The sequence below is a fragment of the Bufo bufo genome, chromosome 5, assembly GCF_905171765.1.
Source record: "Bufo bufo chromosome 5, aBufBuf1.1, whole genome shotgun sequence".
Classification (NCBI taxonomy): domain Eukaryota; kingdom Metazoa; phylum Chordata; class Amphibia; order Anura; family Bufonidae; genus Bufo; species Bufo bufo.
Window position 1 is genome coordinate 493216435 of NC_053393.1, and position 15476 is coordinate 493231910.

Sequence of the window (15476 nt, forward strand, 5' to 3'; positions counted from 1 at the left end):
GAGCGGGGGAGCAGTATACTTACAGTCTGTGCGGCTCCCGGGGCGCTCCAGAATGACGTCAGAGTGCCCCATGCGCATGGATGACGTGATCCATGCGACACGTCATCCATGCGCGTGGGGCGCCCTGACGTCACTCTGAAGCGCCCCGGGAGCCGCACGGACGGTAAGTATACTGCTCCCCCGCTCCCCCGCTCCCCACTACACTTTACCATGGCAAACAGGACTTTAGCGTCTTGGGAGCCATGGTAACCATTCAGAAAAAGCTAAACGTCGGATCCGGTAATGCGCTGAAACGATGTTTAGCTTAAGGCCAGATCCGGATTAATGCCTTTCAATGGGCATTAATTCCGGATCCGGCCTTGCGGCAAGTGTTCAGGATTTTTGACCGGAGCAAAAAGCGCAGAATGCTGCGGTATTTTCTCCGGCCAAAAAACGTTCCGGTCCGGAACTGAAGACATCCTGATGCATCCTGAACCGATTTCTCTCCATTCAGAATGCATGGGGATAATCCTGATCAGGATTCTTCCGGCATAGAGCCCCGACGATGGAACTCTATGCCGGAACAGAACAACGCAAGTGTGAAAGAGCCCTTAATTACTTTAGACTGTTTACTGTCATCTGCGAAAATTGATAGTTTACTATGCAAGCCTTCTACAAGATCATTAATAAATATATTGAAGAGAATATGGCCCAATACTGACCCCTGAGGTACCCCACTAGTGACAGTGACGCAATCTGAGTATGTACCGTTAATAACCACACTCTGTTTTCTATCACTCAGCCAGTTACTTACCCACATACAGACGTTTTCTCCCAGTCCGAGTATTCTCTTTTTATATACTAACCTTTTATGTGGTACAGTGTCAAATGCTTTGGAGAAGTCCATATATTCGACATCCATTGATTCGCCACTGTCAAGTCTAGAACTTACCTCTTCATAGAAACTGATTAAATTAGTTTGACATGACCGATCCCTCACGAAGCCATGCTGATATGGCGTTATTTGCTTATTTCCATTGAGATGCTCTAAGATGGCATCTCTCAGAAAACCTTCAAACAGTTTACCCACAACAGATGTTAAACTTACCGGCCTATAGTTTCCAGGCTCTTTTTTTGGACCCTTTTTGAATATTGGCACCACATTTGCCACGCGCCAATCCTGTGGGACATTCCCTGTCAGTATAGAGTCCGCAAATATCAGAAATAAGGGTCTGGCTATAACATTACTTAATTCCCTTAGGATACGGGGGTGTATGCCATCCGGTCCTGGCGATTTGTCTATTTTAATCTTTTTAAGTCGCTGATGTACTTCTTCCTGGGTCAGACAGGACACTTCTAATGGGGAATTTATTTTTACATTCAGCATTTCATCTGACAGTTTATTTTCCTCAGTGAATACAGCGGCCTCCTTGCTTCAAGTCAAGATAACCACGCCCCCTTCCCTGCCCCTTCGCTGTGACTGACAGCTCTTATACAGAGAGTTCGGCAAAGTCAGCCGAACAGCCGTCTGTCAGTCACAGGGAAGGGGGCGTGGTTATCTTGACTTGAAGCAAGGAGGCCGCTGCTCGCTTGACTTCGAGCATGTGTGGAGAAGCGCGCCGGCAGGGGATAAAATAACGTTTTTTGAGCTTTAGCCGCATCGGCCTTCAGGAAGAAAATTATCATCGAAACACGCTGCTGGCTACTCTGAGGTACTGCTGGCGGCTTGGGATGGTTTTTGGGGGTGACAGGTAACCTTTAATACAAAGAAAGACTAGTCACGAGCGAAACAATTTGTTAGAATCAAAATTCAACCCAAATTTTTTTCCATTTTTGAAAATTTGCTCATCTCTAAAATAGACCGTAGTGGGAAGTGATTAACTCTAAAGGCATCTCCAATTGGGATTTTCCCCTTAGACTTTTGGGTCCAATATGCTTTCAGAGATTGGTGGGCCAGTCCGGCCATGTATAGGTAGAAATTGTATGTGTCACATGAGAAATTCATCAGCAAAGTGGGTCCAGATATCTCCACAATTTCTCACTAAAGTATTTTGCATGAAAACAGTTACAGGTCTGAAACCCCCGGATGGAATCAGTATAATCCTCCAAGAAATGCTGGAATCCTATAAGAAGTCCGGGAGATGGAGTTATCTAGCTGCAGATCGTGGAGGGTTTGAGAAATAATGGTACATAATCTTGTATAATCTTCTAGCAAGTCAGTAATTATGCATACGTGTAGGATGCCTCCTCGGGCCTGACAGCTTGAGGATTTTTTTTCCACAGTGTTATTCTTTGGCCAACCATACTGCAACATCCAAAGAGGCAAGAAACAGTTAATGCATGGGTGGCAAAAAAAATAAAAAAATAAATGTCCCTCAAGCTGAAAGTGGCACATGAGAAAATCTTCCTGGCACATGGGACTTCAGGTGATGAGGAGAAGAGGGTGTGCAGCGCTGCGCTGACTGCCCTGTTCCTGTCGATACGCACCAGTCCACAGTCGCAGTTAGGGTTGAAGGAATCGAAGTACCTGAAGTGAACATTGATCCAAATTTCAGGGAAATTAGACTCGCCGCAAAGCCGAATTTCCTCGTGCTTCGTGGTAACAAATACATTTTTCCTGAACTGGCTAAAAAAAAAAACATACTCACCTCATCTATTTGAGCGCGAAGAGGCCACCGTGGCCACCTTGACTGAAAATCCCACATAAAAATCCCGTGCGCGGTGAAGTTTGATGTCACCATGCCAGCCAGCATGATGATGTCATCGCACACCACACAAGATTTCGTGTGGGATCTTCAATCAAGATGGCTGTGGTGGCCTCTTCTCACTCAGATGGATAAGGTATTATTTTTTTTTTTATGAGATGTTGCGATCAGCGATGAAAGGGGGGGGGGGGTTCGGAGGTGCAATCGCCGTCCCCCCTCATTGCTCCCACTACCTACAAAGAAATGCGCTTAGTGACGAAGTAATTTGTCACAAACCGAATTTCTTTGTTAAATTCGGCGAAGCAGCCAAATCGAGGTTTTCATAACTTCGCTCAACACTAGTCACAGTGGTTGCATTCCTGCGCCGAGGCACAGCACCCTTACTTGTTACATGAGTTCCCTATTTTATTGGATTTGGCCTCACTCATCGGGCAGGACAACGTTATTTGCTCCATGCTGTAAGGGCTCATACATACGACTGAGTATTTGGTCCGCAACCCATCAGCATTTTTAGCAAATCAGATGCAGACTTATTAATTTCAATGGGGCCTCAAAAGATGCGACAGCACACCGTTTTGCGGACAAGGATAGGACATTTCTATTGAAGTGAAAACAAAAAAGGCAGCATGCACAGCAGGGATTCGTGCAGAGCCGCGATTTGCAGACCGCAAAACACTTACGGCCATGTGCAGGAGCCCTAATACTGAGCAAAAAATGGAGGTGCATGATGCATTTGTCCTGACGGTCATGGAGGGATACACCAGAACAGGCTAGATGAAAGAGAAAAAGTCTTTGCATGTTAAAGGAGTTGTCCCACAAAAAATATTCTAAACACCAGCACCTGGATCTGAATACCTTTGTAATTGCATGTAATGAAAAATTTAGTATAGCCAGTGAGCTATTCAATAAAACATATCTGTATAGCGCCACCTGCTGTTTGCTCTTTTTCTAAGTTCTCTGTTCTGCTGCTGAGATTTAAGCACATGCTCCGTTCCATCCTTCTGCAGCAGAAAGGGAACGCCCCGTAAGCTGCCAGCTTGAAATAAATTTAGCAGAGCAATTGGAGCATTGAACATGGAGATCTCTGGATCTGTGTGAGGTACCGGGCTGGTTCTAAGTTTATTAGAAAGAGACTGCCATGTACTATATAATATTCATTTTTTACATTGATCATGGGAAAACCCCTTGAGGCTGCTAGGGCGGGAATGGCAGAATTTTTTTTTGCGTTTTCCCTGGACGGCTTAGACTAAGGCTACTTTCACACTTGCGGCAGAGTGATCCGGAACTGTCTGCCGGCAAAACGTATGCCGACTGATGGCATTTGTAAGACTGATCAGGATCCTGATCAGTCTTAAAAATGCCTGATTAGTCAGAAAAATGCATTGAAATGCCTGGTCTGTCTTTCCGTCTTTCCGGTGTCATCCGGCAAAATGGATCCAGCATTTATTTTCTTCACTTTTTTTTCGGTCTGCGCATGCGCATACCGGAAGGACGGATCCGACACTAATACATTTCTATGGAAAAAAATGCTGGCATTCAGGCAAGTCTTTTTTTGGCCGGAGATAAAACCGTAGCATGCTGCTGTTTTATCTTTTGCCTGATCAGTCAAAAAGACTGAACTGAAGACATCCTGATGCATCCTGAACGGATTACTGATCAGTTCTTTTTCGGCATTGAGCCCTTTTGACGGAACTCAGTGCCGGAAAAGAAAAACGCTAGTGTGAAAGTACCCTTATATGAATGTGGTATAATACAGACGTCTCCTTTCTGCGTGCAGTTTATCCTGTGTGCACTCTGCTGTGCCTGTGCCTTAGGCGTCTCTTCCAATACGCACAGTCACCCGGCTTTATCACCCATGTGTTACAGCAGGCTTGTCTTGGCCTGTTAGATTCTCATCCCTACTCTGCAATTTTCAAGGGTCAACTTCAATGTGACTGTGGATGATTGCCAAATACCGCTGTGCGCACTGAGGGCGAGCTGGCACGGGCACACAGGATCAGTCGAAGCTGCAGATATTTGGCCCCTCTTCATAATTGTCAACGGGGGGCCCCAGGTTTTGCAGAGAAAAACCCCAGCGGCCCAGAACTATGCAGCTTGCTGGAAGTCGGCAGCAGTTCTCTTGACTCGGGCAAGTTATTCATATACGATCATTTGCTGGAACATGCAGAGCAACTTACATAATTATCACTAGGTACACATAGCAAAACCGAATATCTCGGGTCTGGTTTCCTAGGAAACAAGCCGCTGAATCACTTGGTACAGTACAATAATCTTTTCAATTTCCAGGGCCGTGCTTGGCTCCATACGTGCAGCGAGACTTGTGCTGTCAAATGCATCATCATTAAGGGGAACTCTTCCAAATTTTTTTTTTTTTTTATGGTGGGGCATGGTTATTTTGTATCTTTTCATACATACCCTGGTGATCTGCTATTATTATTATTATTAGGGAAAACTGCTGCTGGCCATAAATGGCGCAAATATAATGCAAGAATGCGTTGGATTCACCAGAGGAAGAGGTGTTGTTCCGTACTTACCAACGTTTCCCCGCCCTGGGAACACCCTGACCCGCCTGGAAACACCCACTTATAGGAGGGATTTACACTAGCCCCACCCATTTTTGGCCTGGGACAGCATGAATTTGTCGAGACGGTCTCTAAAAATCAGGGACAGTCCTGGCAAACTCGGGACAGTCGGCAATTGAGGTTGTTTGATCCTCTGAAACTTACAGAGGGAGCTCTCTATCATGTTGATAAGTCAAGAAAATTGAAAACCCTTTAAATAGGTTGTCTCATAAAGAGGAACCTTTTTTTTTTTTTTAAAGGGCATCTGTCAGCAGATTTGTCCCTATGACACCGGCTGACCTGTTACATGTGCACTTGGCAGCTGAAGACATCTGTGTTGGTCCCATGTTCATATGTGCCCGCATTGCTGAGAAACATAATGTTTCAGTATATAAAATTGAGACTCTAGGAGCAACGGGGGCGTTGCCGTTACACCTAGAGGCTCTGCTCTCTCTGTAACTGCAGCGCCCTCTGCACTTTTATTGACAGGGCAGGCGTGATGATGATTTCACTGTCTGGCCAGCAATCAAAGTGATTACGGCGCAGTGGTATGTGCAAAAAAATCAGGGGCGGACTGACCATTCAGGCACTCGGGCATGGACCGAGGGCCCGCGGCCACTAGGGGGCCCACTCACTCCTGCAGCCAGAGGTCGCAAACGCCATAAACGCCAAGGACCCTGGGGAGCCGCGGACTCATGTTGCACTGGTCTGAGAAGAGAAAAGCTGACCCTGGGCCTGTGACCCCCCCCCCCTTCCCTCTGGCCGTGTTGTTGTGGCAGTCAAAAGCCTGGCCTGTCAGTCTTCAAGTAAGTGATTCCCCCCTCCCCAATCATGGTTGGTTCCGTCCAGAACTGTGAGACTCCCCTCCTCCTGTCCCCCCTAGTGACCCTGCTCCCCCTCCTCCTGTCACCCTACTAGTGACCCTGCTCCCCCCAGTGACCCTGATCCCCCTCCTCCTGTCACCCTACTAGAGACCCTGCTTCCCCCCCACTAGTGACTCTGCTTCCCCTCCTCCTGTCACCCCACTAGTGACCCTGCTCCCCCCACTAGTGACCCTGCTCCCTCCATCCTCCTGTCACCCCACTAGTGACCCTGCTCCCCCCACTAGTGACCCTGCTCCCTCCATCCTCCTGTCACCCCACTAGTGACCCTGCTCCCCCCTCCTCCAGTCCCCCCACTAGTGACCCTGCTCCCCCCTTCTCCTGTCACCCCACTAGTAACCCTGCTCCCCCCTCCTCCTGTCACCCCACTAGTGACCCTGCTCCCCCCACTAGTGACCCTGCTCCCTCCATCCTCCTGTCACCCCACTAGTGACCCTGCTCCCCCCTCCTCCTGTCACCCCACTAGTGACCCTGCTCCCCCCCACTAGTGACCCTGTGTGTTCCTGTATGGAGAGGAGCCTGGCTGGAGTGTGGTTAGTCCTAGCTGTGTGTCCGTCCCTGTGTGTGTGTGTGTGTGTATGTCCCTGTGTGTGTCTGTCCCTGTGTGTGTGTGTGTGTCCCTGTGTGTGTGTGTCTGTGTCTGTCCCTGTGTGTGTCTGTGTCTGTCCCTGTGTGTGTGTGTGTGTGTCTGTCTGTCCCTGTGTGTGTCTGTGTCTGTCCCTGTGTGTGTCTGTGTCTGTCCCTGTGTGTGTGTGTCTGTCCCTGTGTGTGTGTCTGTCCCTGTGTGTGTGTCTGTCCCTGTGTGTGTATGTCCCTGTGTGTGTCTGTCCCTGTGTGTGTGTGTGTGTCCCTGTGTGTGTCTGTGTCTGTCCCTGTGTGTGTCTGTGTCTGTCCCTGTGTGTGTGTGTGTGTGTCTGTCTGTCCCTGTGTGTGTCTGTCTGTCCCTGTGTGTGTCTGTGTCTGTCCCTGTGTGTGTGTGTCTGTCCCTGTGTATGTGTCTGTCCCTGTGTGTGTGTCTGTCCCTGTGTGTGTCTGTCCCTGTGTGTGTGTGTCTGTCCGTGTGTGTGTGTGTGTGTGTGTCCCTGTGTGTGTGTCTGTCCCTGTGTGTGTCTGTCCCTGTGTGTGTGTGTCTGTCCGTGTGTGTGTGTGTGTCTGTCCCTGTGTGTGTGTCTGTCCCTGTGTGTGTGTCTGTCCCTGTGTGTGTGTCTGTCCCTGTGTGTGTCTGTCCCTGTGTGTGTGTGTCTGTCCGTGTGTGTGTGTGTGTCTGTCCCTGTGTGTGTGTCTGTCCCTGTGTGTGTCTATGTCTGTCCCTGTGTGTGTGTGTGTGTGTCTGTCCCTGTGTGTGTGTCTGTCCCTGTGTGTGTGTCACCATCACCATACCCACAGTGTTCCTATTCCTTGACGCAGCTGCATCAGGACGTTCTGTGCGGGGCAAGAAAAAGAAGATAGAAGACGAGGCAGCGCCACCAGCATGGAGTCCGTGGGAGAGACACAGGGAGGCACACTAAGGACGTAGGTAACACTACCACATAATCTACACTAGTGTTATCTGTGTTTTTACATAGGACTACAGGTAACACTACCACATTATCAGCACTAGTGTTAGGCTACTTTCACACTCGCGTTCGGTGCGGATCCGTCTTGTATCTGCACAGACGGATCCGCACTGATAATGCAAATGCTTGTATCCGTTCATAATGGATCCGTTTGCATTATTCATTAAAAAACTGATCCGTCTTGACTTACATTGAAAGTCAATGGGGGACGGATCCGTTTTCAATTGCACCATATTGTGTCAGTAAAAAACGGATCCGTCCCCATTGACTTACATTGTAAGTCAGGACGGATCCGTTTGGCTCCGCATTGTCAGGCAGACACCAAAACGCTGCAAGCTGCATTTTAGTGACCGCCTAAAAAACGCAACGGAGACCAAACGCAGCCAAATTAATGCATTCTGAATGGATCCTTATCCATTCAGAATGCATTGAGGCTGAACTGATCTGTTTTGGGCCGCTTGTGAGAGCCCTGAAACGGATCTCACAAGTGGACCCAGAAACGCCAGTGTGATCTGTGGTTTTACATAGGAATGCAGGTAACACTACTACATTCTCTGTACTCAGATAGCCATCACTGTGTTATCTGTGTTGTTACATAGGACTGCAGGTGATCTCTATTACATTATCTGTACTCAGAGAGTTATCACTGTATAGAGGGGCCCACATGAGCCTGGAGCCGGCGTGGCACGATATGTGGGTGGGGCTGCGTGTGGGTGTGGCTTTAGGGTGGGCTGGGACACGGGGGCCTTATAATCTCCTATTGCCCGGGGGCCCCATGAGTTGTCAGTCCGCCCCTGTGCCAAATTAATCCACATGGAATGAACTTCGCAAAGTGGTGGTCTTTTGGGGTGGTTCTCACTGTATAGAATCAGGGGACACCAGGAAAATGTTGAGGAGTGACAGAAGAGAGACAAGTTAGAACCAACCAGATCAAGACACAACCTCTATGGCATCTTCAGGTTAGAAAGAACTTTGCATTTCGTCCATGTTGGATTGATTGACAACACTGAGAGTAAAGAGCCAGTCATAGGACACTAGACCAGGATTCAAATAGATCCTATAGTCTTAAAAGTGTTATCCAGGACTGTAATACAGTCCTGATCAAAAGTTTAAGACCACTTGAAAAATGGCAAAAAAATCCTATTTAGCATGGCTGGATCTTAACAAGGTTCCAGGTAGAGCGTCAACATGCAACAAGAAGAAATGGGAGTGAGACAAAACATTTTTTGAGCATTCAATTTAATGAAAACAACGAATAAACTGAAACAGGCTGTTTTTCAGCTGATCCAAATTTTAGGACCACATGCCTTTAAAAGGCCAAATCTGTGCAAAGATGTGGATTCATTGTCATTTTCTGTCAGGTAGTCACACGTTGTGATGGCAAAGGCAAAAAAACTCTCCCTTTTTGAACGTGGTCGGGTTGTTGAACTGCATAAGCAGGGTCTCTCACAGCGCGCCATCGCTGTTGAGGTGGGACGCAGTAAGACAGTCATTTGGAATTTCTTAAATGATCCTGAGGGTTATGGAACAAAAAAGTCAAGTGGAAGACCAAAAAAAATGTCACCAGCACTGAGCCGGAGGATTCAATTGGCTGTCCGTCAAGACACTGGACGATCCTCGACCCAAATTAAGTCCCTTACTGGTGCTGACTGCAGCCCCATAACCATCAGACGGCATCTGAGACTGAAGGGCTTCAAAGACAAAAAACGTCTTCAAAGACATCGTTTCCTTGAACGCTACAGAACTGCTCGTTTGGACTTTGCAAGAGAGCACCAAACATGGGACATTCAAAGGTGGAAGAAAGTTTTATGGAGCTACAGGAAGTGCAGGGGCGTCAAATGGCCGCTGGCTATGTCCAGATGTTGCAGAGAGCATTCCTCATGACTGAGGGCCCTCGTCTGTGTGGTAACGACTGGGTTTTTCAACAGGACAACGCTACAGTACACAATGCCCGCAGGACAAGGGACTTCTTCCAGGAGAATAACATCACTCTTTTGGCCCATCCTGCGTGTTCCCCTGATCTAAATCCAATTGAGAACCTTTGGGGATGGATGGCAAGGGAAGTTTACAAAAATGGACAACAGTTCCAGACAGTAGATGGCCTTCGTGCGGCCGTCTTCACCACTTGGAGAAATGTTCCCACTCACCTCATGGAAACGCTTGCATCAAGCATGCCGAAACGAATTTTGGAAGTGATAAACAATAACGGCGGAGCTACTCATTACTGAGTTCATGTTTGGAAGTTGGATTTCTGTTTTGGGGGGTTTAGTTTTTTTTTGGAGGTGTGGTCCTAAACTTTTGTCAGATGAAAAACAGCCTGTTTCAGTTTATTCGTTGTTTTCATTAAATTGAATGCTCAAAAAATGTTTTGTCTCACTCTCATTTCTTCTTGTTGCTTGTTGAAGCTCTACTTGGAACCTTGTTAAGATCCAGCCATGCTAAATATGATTTTTTGCCATTTTTCAAGTGGTCTTAAACTTTTGATCAGGACTGTATTAATGCTTATCCTTAGGATGGGCCATCCAAATCAGATTGGTGGGTGTCCCACTCCTGACACCCCTGTCGATCAGCTGATTGAAGGTTTCCCTTCATTGTCTACTAGGCACAGCTCCCTACCTTTGATAATGGCAGTGACTGGTATTGCAGCTCAGTACCATTTGTTTGTTTTGTGGCTCATGCACATAAACGTATTTTCTTTCCGTGTCTGTTTTTTTTTGCAGAACCATTCATTTCAATGGGTCCGCAAAAAAAACGGAAGTTACTCTGTGTGCATTCTGGATCCGTATGTCCGTTATGCAAAAAACAGAACATGTCCTATTATCGTCTGCTTTACGGACAAGGATAGGAATGTTCTTTTAGGGGCCAGCTGTTCTGTTCCGCAAAATACAGAATGCACACGGACGTCATCCGTATTTTTAGTGGGTCCGTAATTTGCGGACCTCAAAATACATACACTGCGTGCAGAATTATTAGGCAAATGAGTATTTTGACCACATCATCCTCTCTATGCATGTTGTCTTACTCCAAGCTGTATAGGCTCGAAAGCCTACTACCAATTAAGCATATTAGGTGATGTGCATCTCTGTAATGAGAAGGGGTGTGGTCTAATGACATCAACACCCTATATTAGGTGTGCATAATTATTAGGCAACTTCCTTTCCTTTGGCAAAATGGGTCAAAAGAAGGACTTGACAGGCTCAGAAAAGTCAAAAATAGTGAGATATCTTGCAGAGGGATGCAGCACTCTTAAAATTGCAAAGCTTCTTAAGCGTGATCATCGAACAATCAAGCGTTTCATTCAAAATAGTCAACAGGGTCGCAAGAAGCGTGTGGAAAAACCAAGGCGCAAAATAACTGCCCATGAACTGAGAAAAGTCAAGCGTGCAGCTGCCAAGATGCCACTTGCCACCAGTTTGGCCATATTTCAGAGCTGCAACATCACTGGAGTGCCCAAAAGCACAAGGTGTGCAATACTCAGAGACATGGCCAAGGTAAGAAAGGCTGAAAGACGACCACCACTGAACAAGACACACAAGCTGAAACGTCAAGACTTGGCCAAGAAATATCTCAAGACTGATTTTTCTAAGGTTTTATGGACTGATGAAATGAGAGTGAGTCTTGATGGGCCCGTGGCTGGATTGGTAAAGGGCAGAGAGCTCCAGTCCGACTCAGACGCCAGCAAGGTGGAGGTGGAGTACTGGTTTGGGCTGGTATCATCAAAGATGAGCTTGTGGGGCCTTTTCGGGTTGAGTATGGAGTCAAGCTCAACTCCCAGTCCTACTGCCAGTTTCTGGAAGACACCTTCTTCAAGCAGTGGCACAGGAAGAAGTCTGCATCCTTCAAGAAAAACATGATTTTCATGCAGGACAATGCTCCATCACACGCGTCCAAGTACTCCACAGCGTGGCTGGCAAGAAAGGGTATAAAAGAAGAAAATCTAATGACATGGCCTCCTTGTTCACCTGATCTGAACCCCATTGAGAACCTGTGGTCCATCATCAAATGTGAGATTTACAAGGAGGGAAAACAGTACACCTCTCTGAACAGTGTCTGGGAGGCTGTGGTTGCTGCTGCACGCAATGTTGATGGTGAACAGATCAAAACACTGACAGAATCCATGGATGGCAGGCTTTTGAGTGTCCTTGCAAAGAAAGGTGGCTATATTGGTCACTGATTTGTTTTTGTTTTGTTTTTGAATGTCAGAAATGTATATTTGTGAATGTTGAGATGTTATATTGGTTTCACTGGTAAAAATAAATAATTGAAATGGGTATATATTTGTTTTTTGTTACGTTGCCTAATAATTATGCACAGTAATAGTCACCTGCACACACAGATATCCCCCTAAAATAGCTAAAACTAAAAACAAACTAAAAACTACTTCCAAAAATATTCAGCTTTGATATTAATGAGTTTTTTGGGTTCATTGAGAACATGGTTGTTGTTCAATAATAAAATTAATCCTCAAAAATACAACTTGCCTAATAATTCTGCACTCCCTGTATGGTCGTGTGCATGAGCCCTTAATGGCTGAAATGGGTACAGCCACTACCAAAAGTATACACCCTGTTCAACAAGGAAGAGGACATGGCACTCATTGGCATTCAGTCAACTAATTGCCAGGGGTGCCAGGAACAGAGCCCCCACCAATCTAATATTAATAGCCTAAACTAAGGATAGGCCATCAGTGATGTAGTTTAAGAAAACCCCTTCCATTCCTTCCCCGCGCCTTGATGTAACAGTACACAAAGGGCTTCAGTTGAGACTTTTTGACATACTTTTGCGTCGAGGTGATTGTGTGGGTACTACCACTGTTCCTATTCCGTTGCTGGTGGAAGGAAGACTGTAATGTACAGTCACTTTACTTCTGCATTTGTCAGGAAAGGAGGAAACTATGATCCCGGCAGATAACCTTCTCAGTGCCAGGATTAAACCTGATTGTGGCAATGTACAAGGTTAGGGGGGCTCCCTTGTAGCTGTCATCACCAGCCCCAGCGACCTAACCATCATATATTATGCACAGGCACAATATACTGGCAAATAAAAGTATGCCAGTGTATTGGAATAAAAAAAGAATAAAAGTAAAAAATGTTGGGTGTATGACACAAAACACAATTTTTGTACACTTTATAAAACGCATAAATAATATAACCCCCAACATCCACACAAATATAGCATTATACGGTGCCCTTCCAAATTCATGGCCTTCCATATAATGCATGGACATGCCAGGTTTGGCAGAGCAGCTCTCTGTTCTGCCACATGGGGGAAGGAACAGGTCCTGAGCAAGGGACCACCCTCTCTAGGGCATCAATAGGGGCATATCAACAGGGGTTGTTATTGTCAGACAATCCCTATAATACATCATGGAAATATGGAAGTAAGTGCATAATAATGAAATTAACGTACTGTTGTCAAAATAGCAAATGCTCAGATTGTGCCAGTGCTTATAACTAGGTCTGGTAAAAAACAAAAATCTCAGGTTTGACAGGAAAGGAGTTATGAGTCTATTATCTTCAACCCATTATGATTTCTAGCAGTGCAGATCCCGAGGAATGCAATGGATGTCAGATATCAGGGGAGTGACTTGTCACTGATGGGTCTGAGCTTGGTATTCCACAAGTCACAACAGTTTTCTCACTGTGAGGTCAGTTATCATCACTTTCCAATAACTCACAGATTACGACGCATCGCTTCCTGCTTGTCCAACTTTAGGAGGAGGCAACAACTAAGGAAAGAATTTATATATGAGTCAAGAATTTCAACAGAGAATCTGAGCAAAAGAAATGTCTTCTATCTTTATATCTTTTAAAAAGTTATCTTTTTACCTTTGAAAATCATTTAACAGTTTATATACAGACTGTAAAATCTTAAAGATAAAAAATAATATAGGATAAAAAAGGTAAATTCTTTATTACATCCTGGTAAAAAAAAAAAATCTCTTGCATGTTTAGAGCATTTAATCACTCTTGTGTACACACTTGAAACACGTAAGAGAATACGGGATTGGATTTTAGTCTTTCCTGTTTCTATAATGTATTAAAGAATCAAAATTTATATTGAACGCTGGATACTTTCCTCTTGTGGATATACTGTGCACCGAGACTAAATGGGAGATGCCAAGAGGCTGGGTGAGTAGATCCAATATATTTTATTTTTTACAAAATTAAGTAATTTTCTATATAGTCTTCATTAATGGGGTTGTCTGGGTTGAGAGCAGAGCCGGACATATTCCCGTTTTCACCCAGGCAGTTCTTCTGACTGAGCATCGGAGCATTTCATGCTCCAATGCTCTCCCTTGCCCTGCACTGTATTGCGCAGGGCAAGGGCTTTTGTTTATATTTTTTACACTGCTAGGGTTCCCGGTGATGTCACCAGCACTAATGGGCGGTGGTGACATCATCAGGCTCACTGCTTGGCAGAAGCCTCCTCCTAGCTTACCTATGGAGATTCCAGTATGTCACGGGATACCCACCCCACCAGATTCAGTGCAGGGCAAAGGAGAGCATTGGAGCATTACAGGGGGCTGCCTGGGTGAAAACAGGGATATGTCTGGGTTCACCTCTCAATCTGGACAACCCCTTTACTTGTTTTCTACCATTTTTCTTCTGCAGGGGATGTGTCACCTAGCTGCTTGTGCTGCAGAATCTGAACTAAATCCAACAGAGCACTAGTCCTATTTCTCCTGGTTCTCTTTGCTGAAAGTAAGAGATAGTAGCAGGATTATACAGTTGGAGGGATCCATGGAGGACAGCTAACAGAGGTTGTAGCTAGAGAGGAAATCCCACAAAACAGTACACAGGGAGAAGGCAGCAGCATCCTGGACACACAGATCCAGCATGTATTGGGGGTGGGGGGAGTCCACATGATAAAAGAGCAAGTTGTAAACTGAATATCAAGGATTCTGAAAATGAATGAATGAAGATGGAATACTAAGATGTATTGCAACTTTTTTACTCAAGTTTACTACTAATATATGTATAAATGATTATTTCTATTTCAAAGGTGTCCACACACTTAATTGCATTATTCATCTTGTATTGCGCCTGAGTTACAGCCTGCATTTTAGTCAAGAACTTTATTTACAATTCTGATAGAAACAGTCAGCAGGCTTAGTGACAGACACAAACCTAAGAGTTTTGCTGGGCTCTTATAATGCAGTGGGACAGTAAAGCTGGGCAAACTTTTTAGGTAGTTGTCAGTCGAACGCTCATTTGGCAATCAGTTATTCTTCCTAACCCATCCTTGCATATGCATACTTGGCTTGGCCAAGCGGACATAAATTCTTAACAGTGAGAGGTGAGTAACTGATATAAGACTTCATTGGGAGTGGCTTATCTCCTTTGAGAACAAAGGATCAGGCATACTGAAATTAAACATTCCAGACCCTTCTTTCCCTGACATCTGTGGTTTGGGGTAAAGTCAGGACACCATCGTAGACCTTAAGTGGTCAGTCGATCCTGCCGAAAATGGTGGGTTTGGCCTACCTTTATCAAAAGTTCCTCAATCAACTTACTGTGGTGTAAAGAATACACCATCTAAAATGCATTGAGGAGGCAAAAAATACTGTGAGATTTCTGCTTGTGACTTTAGCTCTGAACTGATACAGACTGTATACTAAGGTTTAAGGGACACCCCCTTTAACTTGGTAACGTTTCATACTGATGGTTTAATGTGTTCCAACTTTTGTGTTTAAAGACATGGTCTGTATCACATAGCTGGCAATAAAATTCTGGACTTTTAAATAGTCACTGTACTTTCAATAACATTTGCATAAATTATTAGTAATGGTGA